Consider the following 15,873-nt stretch of genomic DNA (forward strand, 5'->3'; position numbering starts at 1 on the left):
CTTGTAATTAGGTGCCGAAGAATTATGAAAGACTGCAAGTCCACCAGAGAGAGAGAGAGATCGGGGGCCGAGGAAGTAGGACGCGTGTAGGGCCAGCAGGTGGTGCTGCTCAGAAACCCGGCTTCCATACCCAGGAGAACCTTTTGGGCACCTAGCTGGATTTGAGGTTGAAGAGTCTGTGGCAACACTGCGCGTTCTCGTTCAAAAAAAGTCCAGTTTATTCCTCTTTTGAACCATTGAGCAATTAATTTAATCGGCAAAAAAAGAATTACTTTGCTTTTGGGCCCCTTTTTCTTAGACTGGCTCACATGTGGTCAGTCGTGTAATGGACTGTAGCCCGCCAGGCTCCTCTGTCCCTGAAATTCTCCAGGCAAGAATACTGGAGTGGGTTGCGAGTTCTTCTTCCAGGGGATCTTCCAAACCCAAGGATCCGACCCAGGTGTCCCGCATTGCAGGGGGATTCTTTACCTTCTGAGCTACCAGAGAAATGCAGAAGCTGGAAAAAGATTAATCAGTATACAAATCTAAAAACTAAAGAAATGGCTTAATTTGTTGGACATGTGTGGTTTTAAACATCAAACTCTTGGCTGTATCCTCCATTTCATTTGAGCCTGTATGTTGTCTTTTTTTGAAACTGTACTTTCTTAATTCTTAGTAAAATGAAGGTGGAAGAGCATGGTTTCTTACCTTTAAAAGAGCAGTATATATTTTAGATTCTTTGCCAGTATCTTCTTACTTGCAGTCCTGTCGAATTTCCAACTCTCATTAACTGTTTAGTCAAGGTTCAAAATTTTTCATTTCTTATATGTAGAGAAATCAGAGCATTTTATTTTATTCTGTTTATCTGTCTGCTGATTTATCCATCTGCACGCAGAAATGGAATTCGTCTACAGGAATCTCACTAAAATGCCCTTGTGGGCTTCAAGCTCTGTCTCAGTTGCACTCGTAGTGTTAATCATGTCAGTGAATAGCTCTATCTTTCCTTGTTCAAGCTGAGGCAGGATGTAGCTGCCCCAGGGCTCCTAAGGTAAAGGGATTGGTGAGTCATTCCCTGTGGTTGAAACTCCAAGAGAATTTTGTTGTTGTTCAGTCCCTCAGTCATGTCCGACTCTTTGTGACCCCATGAACTGCAGCATGCCAGGCTTCCCTGTCCTTCACCCATCTCCAGGAGCTTGCTCAAGGTCACATCCATTGAGTTGGTGTTGCCATCCATCTGGTCGTCCTCTGTTGTCCCCTTCTCCTCCTGCCTTCAATCCTTCCCAGCAGCAGGGTCTTTTCCAATGAGTCAGCTCTTCCTATCAGGTGGCCAAAGTATTGGAGCTTTACCTTCAGGATCAGTCCTGCTAATGAATATTCAGGGTTGATTTCCTGAGAAATAACTTTGGCCAAGATGAGAATAGCAGGACAACTGAGAGAGGAGGCTGGGGCCTGCCCAGACACCGTATTAATAATGCTCATTCTTTAAGTCAGGAGACCTCCCTGACCACAGGCAGAAAGGCTCCTTGAAGGTGAAAGGACTATGATGGGAAGAAATGCTATACCCAGAGGCCTCTTTAGTAGAATCCTTTTTAGCGAAGAGATTCGAGTGCACACAAGGGAGGAGCCTGAGATATAACAAATATGGACTCTGAACCAGGCAAGTCAAAATGACTGACCAAAGGAAAATCAGAAGAAATGACTCATAAAAGTAATTCAGATTGCCATGAAGTTTTGACTCAGAAACTCTGAGTCTGCCCATGTGTCTATCCACACGTGCTATACTCTTTTTCCTCCCAATAAATACTGGCTTCACTACATTCCATCTTTGTGGGAATTCTTTTCTGCAAAGCCAAAAAGCCAGGGCCCTTGTCACTGACCACTGGTCCAGTGGTTAGGATTTGCTGCTCTCACTGCCACGACCCAGCCTCTATCTCTACTTGGGAAGACAAGCCACTCTTCAAGTCATTGCAGGCTGAGGCCATCCGAAATCAAAACCTATCTTTAATTTCTCTCTTTCTCTTATGCTCATATCCACTTTGCAAATAATCTGTTGGCTCTTCCTTCAAAACACATTCAGAATCGGACTCCTGACCTCCTCTGCTACAACCTACCTTATCTCTTTTAAATGGTTTACGAAAGAGATTAAATCAGAGTCCAACAGATTCAAGATATTTTTGTAATAATGTTATTATCATTGGCATTCTATTTTTCTTCATTGAATCAGGGAGAAAGGAGTGGCAACAGAATGCTAGGATCTGCTCAGTATTCATAACTCTTTCCCCCAAGAATATGAAATGTGTTCATAAATACCACATATCTCAGGCACCCCTTCTTCCCCATACTATCCCCCCAACATATAAAAATGTTTGATGTTGTTAGTTTAGTGATCAAAACATTCTGTTTGGTTAATTCTGAAGACATCCATGAAAATGTGCTTGAGAAAATTATATGTGTTTCAGTGGAAAATGCGTTGAAAACCATTGCTGTAACTAGTTTAGGGCAGTGGTTTTCAGAGTGTTTCCTAGTGTTCCCTGGGGGTTGTTCAGATCCTATCAGAGGGTCCTAGAGGTAAAAAATTATCTGGATAATAATACATACAAAAACTCTAGCTGCCTTGTTTCTCTTTCTCTCTCTTTCTCCCACCCCTCTCCTTTAACTTTACCACGGTGGAGTTTTCCAGAGGTCACATGATGTGTGACCATCTGTGTGGCCAACAGATTGAATGTAGAAGCAGATTCTAGAATTTACCTATATTAATTAGGCCAGGCACTAAATAAATTTGTAAAACTTAAGATAATACTGTTCTTTTTCATTGTTAACTTTGCTTTGAAAAATATAGTTATTTTTCAGGAAATATTTATGTACTTACTTTAACATTATGGATTATTATTTTAAATGACTTAATTTTAATTGATGAATTTTAATGAATGTAAAGTACTCATGAATATTTTAAACTGTTTTCAGTTTTAGTTTTGTAACTATTGATAGATTAACATATATAAAACAGTTCTTTTGAGGCTTCTATAATTTTTAGGACTATTAAAAGTTCCCAAGACCAAGAACTTTGAGAACTCTAGCTCTAGAATAGTCTGGGACCATTTTGTGCACCAGCCCTGAGCTAGATTTCTTCCCACATGCCAGCAATCATCTGATAACTGTGGACACAACTTTCTCATGTGTTTGGAACCAGAACAAACCAGATTCAGGAATGCACCCAGTCATTATTGCTAGCAGATGAATAGAAATAAAGCCAAGAGGAAGTTTTGGAAAGCAAACTTTTCCATTTCCAGTTGAAGATTTTGCTTCAAGAGCTGATATATAGCTTGATCTCTGTCCTACTATTTGACATGTTGTTCAGTAATCAAAAATATCTACTCTTTGAGTAGAGTTCCTTTGTAAATAGTAGCAGACTGGACAGTTTTGCTTGTGCTCATCCTTCACCTAACATGATAACCAGTGCTCTTCCTTTGGCTCACTCTTAGTGTTTCTACAGCAGCCCTGGAAGCTACAGCTGAGTTCTGACAATTTTATGCTTGGGAAATAGCCCAACACAAAACAGTCCCTGAGTAAGATGTTATAGTTTGACTGTAAAGGCAAGCACACCTTTCCTAACCTTAACTGTATGTGTACATTATATACATATTAGTTTTTAGATGTTTTATATTGACAACATTAGCTATTATCTCCAAAGTTCATATTTCCTTCATTGGACATGACCTTATTGAGCATTATGTTGAATAACTACTCTATTTTATTTATTGGCAGAATTGCTTATTATTTTAAAGCTAGATCATTATTTTAATAGAACTGACACAGTGCACCCTATTGCATAAAGGAAATAGCTCACAGTCATAAGGGAAGCAAATATGTTTTGCAATGCCACATTTTCCTCCAAATGGTTAGGATTTAGGAAAGCAATGTCAAATAGTTTTATAATTATGCATATTTGAATTTTTATTTATTTATTTAGGAATTATATACATATCAATGATCAGTTTAATGCAATTATAACCTAGAAGCTTGAAATATTTTCCCCAGTGGTATATTCGTTAGGGTCCTGTTTGAAAAACTGACACCACTGTAAGTATTTAGAACAAAGGGACTTTAATGCAGTGAATTGGCTGCAATATATTATGAAACTGGAGGACCCAGAGAAGGAAGATGAGGATACCCTGAAATCACTAACTGCAGACACTCACAAGCTCTCCTAAGGATGGAGGAGCAAAATTTTCATTGATGTTTCCGAGAGCCTATTCATATTCTCCCATAGGCTGTTCAAGCACCCCTGTATGAACTGCTGTAGGAGGAAGCCAGGACTCATAAGCTCACTAAGCCTACAGGAACTCATGGTGATTAGCAGTCGCTTACCCCACCACTGCCAGAGCCAGGAACAAGAAAAGAATCACATTCTCCCTCCCCCTTCTTCTATTTCATATAAGTTCCTTGCATTACTAGAACCACACAGGAAACCAGTGGTCAGTGGCTTCTGGGAAATAACTTTTCCAGATCCCTTTGATATAAAACAGAATATGCAAGTGCCAATGAGAGGCTGGGCATCAGCAGACAAGGAATTTGCTGCTACTCTGACTAGAATTGAGTTCCCCCTTTTGTCCCCTGATATCCATATCGGCCCATGAGATTCTGGGTAATATGACTTCATTCTTATAAATGGAGAATGTAAACTAGATGAAGTCATTGAGGATACATGAACCCCTGGCTAATGACTGTAAGATGTGGACATTTGACCCAAGATGGTGCTATCATCTGAAATTTGAGGACATTTACAGAGAGTTTGAGGATAGGGAGCCTCTGCTTCTTCAGAGGGCATCAAGTGCAGGTGTGACGCCTGACCTGCCTCATCCATGTTGATATCCTGAGGAAAACCAGCCCGAAGGGGAAACTAATAGATAGAAGACAGAAGGGCTCGCAGAACGGCAAAGGCCTCACCGAAGCATGCAGAAAAGCTGTCCTTTCTCCTGACTTCTCAATTTTCAGAGTTCATAGGTAGCCCTTATGTTGTTTATCAATTTGAGTTTGTTTTTCATGTAGTATTTGCAACAAAAAACAATCTAATAAAATGATTCAGTTCCTGAATCTAGCAAAAAATGGTTGCATACTTGAGCTATAAACTTTCATATTTCTGGCTGTCACACTTTCATAATCCTTCTAAACTGTTAGAAGTGTAAGACAAGTGTGGGAAAAAAAAAACTGTTTTGCACAACTGATTCATCTTTCAACCTTCCACAAAATACACAGGAAAAAAGAAGATAATGATAAGGAGAAATTGCATGATCATTTAAGTCTGAATCAATGGATATATAATAAACTTTATATCTATGAGAAGATATACCTTATATTCAGATGGCCATGTAATAATTACTAAACAAAGAAAGAAGAAAAAAACTCATGAACTCATTTACAAATATTTCAATAAATTTCTCAATGCTTTATTGGGCTATATTTTTTCTGATTAGCAATGTAGTTAAACTTGATATTAATAAGAAACTATTAAATGGGAAAAAATCCGGTATCATTTCAAAATTCCAAGTCTCTAAACCTTGGACCAATAATAAAATTAGTATTGTAATCTGAGACAATCTTAAAACAAGAATAACAAGAACATAATATATTAGCACTTCTTGAACATGGGCAAAACTAAACTCAGAGAAAATCTCATAGACTTAAAATGTTTTATTGCTAAAAATAAAGAATAAAACTAGGAATTTTTAAAAGGACACAAGAATAGAGAAATAAAATTGTAGGTATAAAAATCAAAGAAGGATCAATAATCCAAAAGTTTTCTTTGATTTAGAAATAAATGCACAATATAACAGAAAAATTTAGACAAATTTTATTAAGAAGAGATATAAAGTACAAATAAGCATTATTATTCAGAATAAGAAAAAGAGCCACATATAATGGGAGAAGTTAGCGTCATTAGACAACAGTATACTAATAAATCTAAAACTTCCAGTGACTTGAGTAACTTGGAACATACCAATCTCTGTGTGCACAGAAATTTTTCCTACATTTTGAACTAACTGTGTCTTCTACATAAAATCTTGCTATGGTCTGAATATTTGTGCATAGCCAAAATTCAGACTGAAATCCTAAATTCACAAAGGCAATGATATTAGTAGATGGGGGCTTTGAGGTCTTGAGGATAGAGCTCTCTTAAATGGGATTAGCACTCGTATAAGAGACCTTGAAGAGCTCCCTAGAGCCAGATATGCTGGAGTGCACAGTTTTTTTTTTTTTGCCTTCCCTCTACAGTTCAACAGGACTGAAGCGGCCCACTCCAGCCAGCCTGCCTGTCACAGATAACCATCACAGGGCTGGAGCCAAGGGTGCAACTGGATTGGCAGGTAGGTCCAAGAATCTCTTGGTTGACACAGGGGCTACCTACTCTGTCCTGACCTACTCCAGAGCCTTCTCCTCCCAAACCTGTACCATTTTGGGTGCTATAGGAAAAACAATTACAAAAAGATTCACCCGAGCACTTCTTTGTTTTGGGGTGGACAAATATTTTCCCACCAGTTTCTGGTGGTCCCTGTGTCCTAACCCCTTATTGGGAAGAGATATACTCACTAAACTGGGGACCACCCTTGTGATGGGAAGCTTTTCAGCCCCTAGAGCCCTACAGCTCCTGGTTACTACTGAGGAACCTGTTACACCCTCTCCAACAGGGAGAGACCAAAAACTATGGGAGGACAAAATTCACCACAAGGTGTGGAACCAGGGGACTCCTGTATGAGCCCACAAAGCTGAACTGGTCATCACTGTCCTCCAAGATCCCACTGGTTTCCAAACCAGAAACAATACCCTCTCAGAAGAGAAGCTCGAGGACTACAGCCTCTAAAATAAATAAATTCCTTGCCTGTGGGCTATTGGTCCCCACCAATTAGGCATGTAACACCCCAATCCTCCCTGTAAAGAAAAAAGATGGGACCTGGCAAATGGTTTAAGATCTCCAGATCATAAATGAAGCTATAGTCCCTCTCCTTCCCACAGTACCCAATCCCGATGTAATCTTCTGGAGTGCACAGTTAAGTGGGCCTTAGGAAGCATCACGACTAACAAAGCTAGTGGAAGTTATGGAATTCCAGCTGAGCTATTTCAAATCCTAAAACGCAATGCTGTTAAAGTGCTGTACTCAATCTGCCATCAAATTTGGAAAACTCAGCAGTGGCCACAGGACTGGAAAAGGTGAGTTTTCATTCCAATTCCAAATAAAGGCAATGCCAAAGAATGTTCAAACTACTGCACAGTTGCACTCACTTTACATGCTAGCGTTCAAGCTGGTTTTAGAAAAGGCAGAGGAACTTGAGATCAATTTGCCAACATCTGCTGGATCATCAAAAAAGCAAGAGAGTTCCAGAAAAACATCTATTTCTGCTTTATTGACTATGCCAATAAAGCCTTTGACTGAGTGCATCACAATAAACTGTGGAAAGTTCTGAAAGAGGTGGGAATATCAGACCACCTGAACTGCCTCTTGAGAAACCTGTATACAGGTCAGGAAGCAACAGTTAGAACTGGACATGGAACAACAGACTGGTTCCAAATAGGAAAAGGAGCACATCAAGACTATATTATCACCCTGCTTATTTAACTTATATGCAGAATACATCATAAGAAATGCTCAGCTGGATGAAGCACAAGCTGGAATCAAGATTGCCGGGAGAAATACCAATAACCTCAGACATACAGATGACACCATCCTTATGGCAGAAAGCAAAGAGCAACAAAAAAAGCCTCTTGATGAAGGTGAAAGAGGAAAGTGAAAAAGCTGACTTAAAACTCAGCATTCAAAAACCGAAGATCATGGCATCTAGTCCCATCACTTCCCATCTATAGCATCTAGTCCCATCTATAGCAAATAGATGGGAAAGCAATGAAAATAGTGAAAGACTTAATTTTCTTGGGCTCCAAAATCACTGCAGATGGTGATTGCAGCCATGAAATTAAAAGACGCTTGCTCCTTGGAAGAAAAGCTATGACCAACCTAGACAGCATATCAAAAAGCAGAGACGTTACTTAACTGACAAATGTCCATGTAGTCAAAACTATTGTTTTTCCAGTAATCATGTATGGATGTGAGAGTTGGACCATAAAGAAAGTTGAGCACTAAAGAATTGATGCTTTTGAACTGTGGTGTTGGAGAAGACTCTTGAGGGTCCCTTGGACTGCAAAGAGATCAAATTAGTCAATCCTAAAGGAAATCAGTCCTGAATATTCATTGGAAGGACAGATACTGAAGCTGAAACTCCAATACTTTGGCTACCTGATGTGAAGAAGTGACTCACTGGAAAAGACCCTGATGCTGGGAAAGATTGAAGGAAGAAGGAGAAGTGGATGACAGAGGAGGAGATGGTTGGATGCATTACCAACTCAACGGACATGAGTTTGAGCAAGTTTCTGGAGATGGTGAAGGACAGGGAAGCCTGGTGTGCTGCAGTCCATGAGGTTGCAAAGACTGGGACATGACTGAGCGACTGAACAACAACAGAGCTCCTTAGCCCTTCCACCTGGGGGGCTACGAGGGAGAGGTTTACAGCCTGTTAGAAGGCTCTCACCCAGTCATGCTGGCACCCTAATCTTGGACTTACAGCCTCCAGAACTGTGGGTGTAGGTTTCTGTTGCATATAAGCTACCCAGTCTGTGGTATTTTGGTATAGCAGCCCAGATGTGTTCAGTTGCTAAGTTGTGTCCTACTCTTCGTGACCCCATGGACTGCAGCATCCCAGGCTCCTCTATGTCTATAGAGATAGAGGCTTCTCTATCTCTATAGTTCTTCACTATCTCCCAAGGATTGCTCAAATTCATGTCCATTGAGTTGTTGATGCTATCTAACCATCTCATTTTCTGCCACCCTCTTCTCCTTTTGCCTTCAATCTTTCCCAGCATCAGGGTCTTTTTCAATTAGTCGGCTATTCACACTTGGTGTCCAAAGTATTAGAGCTTCAGCTTCAGCATCAGTCCTTCCAATGAATGTTCAGGATTGATTTCCCTTAGGATTGATTGGTTTGATCTCCTTCCAGCCCAAATGGACTAAGACAAATGTCTTTCCATTGATTTTTGCTGGTTCTTTCTTGTCAATGATGTCTTAGCCTTAAATGTCACTTGCTCATAGACGCTTTCTTCTGACTCTTCAAAATTTTTCAGCATCCCTCAGCATCATTCCCTATCATATCACATCCTTAATTTCACCAAAATATTTTTGTTAACTTGATATTTAAACCTTTTTATCTTAATTTATTATGCTTTTTCTTCTGAGAATGTAAGTCTTTTGAGATTAGGAACCTTGTAAACCTTTATTGCCCAAAGCTCATAGAACAGAGGCACAGAGCTTCTATCAATAAAAGTCTTAAATAATTAAAGTCATTTTTAGGAAAGTAAAAAATGATAAGAATCACAAAATATACATACAATAATCATGGTATTACTTTAAAAAATAGTTTCAAGGCATTACAGTGTTAATATTGAACTCTTTAAATATTCAATAAATAGAAACTCTCTGTGTTATATAAAATGTTTGATAGCCCAGAAAATTATGACCATTTATTCAGCTATACATTTAGAAAACCCAAAAAAATAAATTTCAAAATACTTAGAACTAGAAAAAAATTAAGTCAAATATTTAGATATAGAATAGATTATAAAAAATTAAAATTTTATTAAAATAGCAAAAAGAAATATTATTTATTTTATAAATATTGTTTGAATTAATAATGATTTACTCTGAAATTAAAATTTCAAAATCAAAATCAAAATCTGAAAGGATGTTGTTGGACATGAACAAGTTAGTCTTCAGTTCAGTTCAGTTCAGTCATTCAGTCATGTCCGATTCTTTGCAACCCCATAAATTGCAGCACACCAGGCCTCCCTGTCCATCACCAACTCCCGGAGTTCACTCAAACTCACGTCCATCGAGTCAGTGATGCCATCCAGCCATCTCATCCTCTGTTGTCCCTTTCTCCTCCTGCTCCCAATCCCTCCCAGCATCGGAGTCTTTTCCAATGAGTCAGCTCTTCTCATGAGGTGGCCAAAGTATTGGAGTTTCAGCTTTAGCATCATTCCTTCCAAAGAAGACCCAGGACTGATCTCCTTTAGAATGGACTGGTTGGATCTCCTTGCAGTCCAAGGGACTCTCAAGAGTCTTCTCCAACACCACAGTTCAAAAGCATCAATTCTTCGGTGCTTTGCTTTCTTCACAGTCCAACTCTCACATCCACACATGACTACTGGAAAAACCATAGCCTTGACTAGACAAACTTTTGTTGGCAAAGCAATGTCTCTGCTTTTGAATATGCTATCTAGGTTGGTCATAACTTTCCTTCCAAGGAGTAAGCTTCTTTTAATTTCATGGCTGCAATCACCATCTGCAGTGATTTTGGAGCCCCAAAAAATAAAGTCTGACACTGTTTCCACTGTTTCTCCATCTATTTGCCATGAAGTGATGGGACCAGATGCCATGATCTTTGTTTTCTGAATGTTGAGCTTTAGGCCAACTTTTTCACTCTCCTCTTTCACTTTCATCAAGAGGCTTTTTAGTTCCTCTTCACTTTCTGCCATAAGGGTGGTGTCATCTGCATATCTGAGGTGATTGATATTTCTCCCAGCAATCTTGATTCCAGCTTGTGCTTCTTCCAGCCCAGCGTTTCTCATGATATACTCTGCATAGAAGATAAATAAGTAGGGTGACAATATACAGCCTTGACGTACTCCTTTTCCTATTTGGAACCAGTCTGTTGTTCCATGTCCAGTTCTAACTGTTGCTTCCTGACCTGCATATAGGTTTCTTAAGAGGCAGGTCAGGTGGTCTGGTATTCCCATCTCTTTCAGAATTTTCCACAGTTTATTGTGATCCACACAGTCAAAGGCTTTGGCATAGTCAATAAAGCAGAAATAGATGTTTTTCTCTTAGTCTTAAATTTACCCCAATATGCTGGTAGCTCAGCTGGTAAAGAATCTGCCTGCAATGCAGGAGACCTGGGTTTATCTCCCTGGGTTGGGAAGATCCCCTGGAGGAGGGCGTGGCAACCTACTCCAGTATTCTCCTCTGGAGAATCCCCATGGACAGAGGAGCCTGGTGGGCTGCAGTCCATGGGGTCGCAAAGAGTGAGACACGACTGAGCAACTAAGCATGCATGCAAGCAGTAAATAATAGACAGTGGCTAGTAAACAAGTGTACAGTGTGTGATGAAGCAAGAAAAAGATCTTAAGAAAGTCTATGTTTTCAGCAACCAGTTTGGGGGGAAAATTGTGTACTTGAAGAAAAAATATCTTCTCTCCATCTCTTATACTGTAAAATCAAGATTACAAACTGGCCACCCTTTTGCCATAATTGGGCCACAAATGTATATGTTTATTGCATTGTATTTTAAAAATCAGAAAATCTTACGTCAAAATATAAAAGTTAAAAAAAAAAAAAACAGCTTGGGAAGAAAAAGCAAATCGGAAGATAGAGCGAGGCTGAACCCACATTTCCAGATGGCACTAATTGGCAGGAACAGAGGAGTGGCAGCCCTCCTGGTGCTCAGCAATTTGGCACAACTCTTCTTGCCTCCTGTGCTATGCCAGCTTGCCTCACGCATTTATTTGAGTGGCTCCAGTCCTGTAGCCATTTGAGATGAAAAACGCCAGATGGATCAAGAGTTAGATGTGAAAGATGAAACCATGAAATAAATTAGATGAAAACACAGGTGGATATTTAACTGGTTCTCGTGAGCTGGACTAACTCTTTGATTATTCTTGTTAATGAATGGTAGGCTCCAGCAGTTAGGGGTGAGTGAGGATTAAGTATTTCCTCACAACTCTGTATCAAATTCTAGAGAAAGCAATCTTCACACCAAATTCTTCCCCACAAGCAGCCATTTATCCAGCAGTTTTTATGAGAAAGTTGGCAAAACATCTCATCAGGATAAATGCTGTGCTGTGCTTAGTGGCTCAGTCATGTCTGACTCTTTGCGACCCCATGGACTGCAGCCTGCCAGGCTCCTCTGTCCATGAGGATTCTCCAGGTGGAATGCTGGGGTGGGCTGCCATGCCCTCCTTCAGGGCATTAGGATATTTAGGGCTTCCTAAATTCTTACATAGATGCTTCCCAGGTGGCTCAAGGATAAAGAATTCACCTGCCAATACGGAGACATGGATTCGATCACTCAGTCTAGAAGATCCCCTGGAGGAGGAAATGGCAACCTACTCCAGTATTCTTGCCTGGAGAACAGAGGAGCCTGACAGGCAATAGTCCATGGGGTTGCAGAGTTGGATATGGCTTAGCAACTGAACAAGCAAATTCTTATATGCTAATTAAACAAGAGTAGGAAGTGTCTCTGAATTTTTTTATCCAATGTGCATATCTCAAATGCCATTAATTTCACCAATGAGTTTACCAATAAGAACTCATCTCACCAACAAAAACCCTTTTCCACAATTTGTATATTGATTAGCCAAAGCTCTAGCAGTAGTAGTGTTAGAGACAAACTCGCTGAAGCATTCAGAGTCTTTGGAGTGCGGCCTTTCTGATTGAGTGCTAGTTAATCACCATTTGGATGGGAAATTCTAATTAGGACAAATAGTTATACATAAGGAGTAGCTTAAGCCAAGGAGCATGTACCTCGTAGCACACTGTCTACGCTCAGGTTCTTCAAAGTGAAGTATACTGGCATTTTGCAGAAAAAGCCCTTTCCAAGTATAAAAGAAATGGAAGAAATTACAAGAGAAAAGAAAATATTTAATGCCACAAAAATGACAAGTTTCTGTACATTAAAATACCTTAAATTAAAAGGGGAATGAAAAACTGCTGGGATTATTAGGAGCAGTTATTTCTTAAGTGAAATACACATTTACATGTTACACACGTGTGTGTGTTTCTAGTTTCCTCTTTGTCTTTTTATATGAATCTCATTGTGCAAAAAATGGTTACAAGAATTTTCACTAAATGCTTGCTTCGGACTAAGCAGTTTCTTTCACTCCAGCATTCTCATCTGGCTTCTATGCTATATTGCTGCTGCTGATTCTCTTGAGTGTTACTCTGCTGGCCACAAACCATCTATTGGTCACTGTTGAGGAAACCCCTTCCTGATCTTAAACAAAGAAAAAACTCCTGCAGTCCAAATGACTGCAGTTTTCCTTTTTTTTTTTTTTAGGAGAGAACAGTTTTGGGGGAATGTGTTTATTTTGTTTTCAGAGTTTTTTTTTGTTTTGTTTTGTTTTTGCCATGCCCCAGTTATCACCGACCTGGTGGACATAAGTTGGAGCAAGCTCTGGAAGCTGGTGATGGACAGGGAAGCCTGGTGTGCTGCAGTCCATGGGGTCACAAAGAGTTGGACACGACTGCAACTGAACTGAGTTATTACTCAGAGGTGCCTTCCATGACACAGAAGAATTCTACAACCACGAAAAGCTCCAGAAAATAGCTTATCTTTCTTCACTGTTGCTATTGCACCTCACACAGCACACGGAGATTCCCAGAAGCCACCCTAGGCAGAAGTAGTTCTAGGATAACATCTTGGTGTCATCATGATGCATTCAGCTCCAGAGAGTGAAGGAAGACCCTTTTTCTCCCAGATAGAGGCCCATCTCAATTCCTACTCTAGTATTAACCACTTCCTGGAATGACTGATCTTGAAAAATCCTTTCTCTTACTAAAAAATATCATGGTCACGCACCAAGGTTCAACTTGCATCACAGTGTTGTTCTATATTGGTACAATTCCCAAAACCTGTGTTATTCAGTCATGCACTGGACATCTGTTGTTAAAGGCTGCCAAAAATCCACTTCCCCTTCTTTTGAAATGGTGCCCTGAACTTAACATTGGGAAAACTACTCCTTTACTATTAGTTGCAACCCTGGAATGATCAATCGAGATGTCCCCATTTCCCCTGGCCAAGGGATGGACACGTGAACCAAGCTATACCAACCAGATCCTTTCTCTCCTTGGAATTTGAAGCTCATGTGGAATGTGGGGAAAGGTGGAAAAAGCAGTTGGAGTGGATCCACTCCATCTGGCTGTGACTTTTCATTCCTTTTAGTTTTTGCCATAGAAACTTTGGCTTCTGGCTTTTCCAGGACTGACTCTGAAGTTGTGTAAAGATGTCCCATGTTCCTCAATCCTCCAATATATTCCTCTATGGTTTTTCCTTGCACCTAAAATTCTAAGTAATACAAGTTCTACTCATGATTATATTTTTATGTAAGTGTGCTTTTTCTCTAAACTTCCTGTTGTGTGTATGTGTGTTAGTCTCCCATTCGTGTCCGAAGCTTTGTGATACCGTGGACTGTAGCTCACCAGGTAACTCTGTCCATGGAATTCTGCAGACAAGAATACTGGAGTGGGTTGCCATTCCCTTCTCTATGGGATCTTCTCGACCCAGAGATCAAACCCTGGTCTCCTGTCCAATCCTAGGGGCATTCTTTACCATCTGAGCCACCAGAGAAGCCCAACTTCCTGTTACTCAGCTGCATCTATCAGGATGGAATTCTACATTGGTCTTACCAACTCCATTCACCCATCTGGTCTACTTTTCTCTTGAGATGTTGGATCTATCTCAGCATGAGATCAAGATCAGGTCATTCCTGGAATGTGGTTGGTAAGGTAAAATAACTCTCAGGATGCATTTTCAAATAATAATACTTTCATTTTTGCTTTTCTATTGCTTCAAATCAAAAGCACTCTTTGAGTCCATGACTGAAAGAGAAGAAAAGAATGGAAATAATGACCAGAGATGTGCAAGGTCTTTCCCCCTGTCCTTGCCACTTGGCAGGAATGAATAGGTCAATGCAAGTGTAATCAGAACTGAGGCTTATGAGTTCCGGGTGAAAATTTGAGTTTATCTTTGGGCAAGACAATCCCTTGTTTTGTATTAGACTTCTTAAAAATGTCTCTCTAAGTATTTCTCTAATCTCTTTGGTGGTGGTGGCCTAAAAGTTAAAGTGAAAGTGTTAGTAGCTCAGTCGTGTCCAACTCTTTGCTATTCCATGGGCTGTAGACTGCCAGGCTCCTCTGTCCATGGGATTCTCCAGGCAAGAATACTGGAGTGGGTTTCCATTTCCTTCTCTAGGGCATCTTCTTAACCCAGGGATCAAACCCGGGTCTTCTGCACTGCAGGCAGATTCCTTACCACCTGAGTCACCAGGGATGCCCCAGTGGTGGTCTAATGGCTAAGTCATATCTGACTCTTTGAGACCCCAATGACTGTAGACCACCAGGCTCCTCTGTCCATAGGATTTCCCAGGCAAGAATACTGGAGTGGGTTGCCATTTTGTACTCCAGGGGATCTTCCTGACCCAGAGATTGAACCCATGTCTCTTGCATCACAGGTGGTCTCCTGCATTGCAGACAGATTCTTCACCGTTGAGCCGCCAGGGAAGCCCTAACTGCTTTAATCACAGTTATAAAGCAAAAATCTGTCTGTAAGATAATAGAAAAAAATTAAGTGTGTTTGTGGGTCTGTCTTGGGTTCCTGGCACAAAGCTCCTAAAATTCTTGTAACTTCCTAAGTGATAATGGAACTAGGAGTATCCTTTGTTCTAATATTTGGTGTTTGACCTTATTCCAAACTCAGAGTTCCTAAATCCCTTGGAATCTCCTGGGTGATAACAGTGTCTTTCACTCTAATGAGGTGACTCCTGACAGGCTCTTCAACGTGTTAGTGATGATCGTGTCTACATGATGAAGCCTTCATAAAGATCCCAAAGATACTAGGTTCAGGGATCTTCTGGGTTGCTAAACAAAGTGGAGGTGCTGGGAAAGTGGTGTGCCTCAGAAAGCTTAGATGCCCCACACTACTTCCCACTTACCTTTCCTTCTGTATCTCTTCCATCTGGCTGTTCTTCTGTATTCTTTGTTATATTCTTTTAAAATAAACTGGTAAATAGTAATTAAGCTCT

Source organism: Bos indicus, chromosome 9, assembly GCF_029378745.1.
Source record: "Bos indicus isolate NIAB-ARS_2022 breed Sahiwal x Tharparkar chromosome 9, NIAB-ARS_B.indTharparkar_mat_pri_1.0, whole genome shotgun sequence".
NCBI classification, from domain to species: domain Eukaryota; kingdom Metazoa; phylum Chordata; class Mammalia; order Artiodactyla; family Bovidae; genus Bos; species Bos indicus.